Source organism: Penaeus monodon, chromosome 23, assembly GCF_015228065.2.
Source record: "Penaeus monodon isolate SGIC_2016 chromosome 23, NSTDA_Pmon_1, whole genome shotgun sequence".
Taxonomy (NCBI): domain Eukaryota; kingdom Metazoa; phylum Arthropoda; class Malacostraca; order Decapoda; family Penaeidae; genus Penaeus; species Penaeus monodon.
This window is the reverse complement of record NC_051408.1, coordinates 2,294,035-2,294,599: the sequence shown is the minus strand read 5'-3', so window position 1 is coordinate 2,294,599 and position 565 is coordinate 2,294,035. Positions and strand designations below refer to the sequence as shown.

General features: G+C 32.9%; 1 protein-coding gene across 1 annotated transcript in view; it reads left to right on the top strand.

The window, feature by feature from the left end:
- The window catches only part of LOC119587677, a 19,636-nt gene that overhangs the window by 10,656 nt on the left and 8,415 nt on the right, over window positions 1-565 (top strand). The gene's annotated exons all lie outside the window — the stretch shown is intronic.

Below are 565 nucleotides of genomic sequence, written 5' to 3'. Positions count from 1 at the left end.
TTAAGTATATACGAACGTCAACAAAGGGGAGTATTTATTCTAATTAACACAAGATTTTTTTTTTTTTTACCGCAGTTGCTACGTGTGCCCTGGATTTGTTTTGTGTGAGCGAGCTTGACTTGCCGAGAAATATATGAAAAATGGATAGTGATTTATCATATTATGGAAATACATGTTAAAAACCACGGTATGGTCTACTCTCAAAACAGAAAAGGTTTATATATATGTATAAACCTTTCTCTTTTTTTACATATATACATAGACCTTTTTTTTTTTAGAGCAGACCATACCGTGGCAAAGTGGATTTTCAAAGAATTACTAATTTAGTGTTAACATCGGACACTCGGAATTGTGGAATAACAATCCTGTTACCGATGATTTTTTTTTTTAATCTCACCATTTTAATATGTATTTCGATAATATGATCATCATTATCCATTTTTCATATATTTGTCGGCACGTCACGCCCGCTCTCACTAACAAAGCCAGGGTACATGGGGCGCTGCGGTAAAAATCTTGTGTTTAATTAAAATAAATACTTCCCTTTGTTGACTGTTGTATAAAC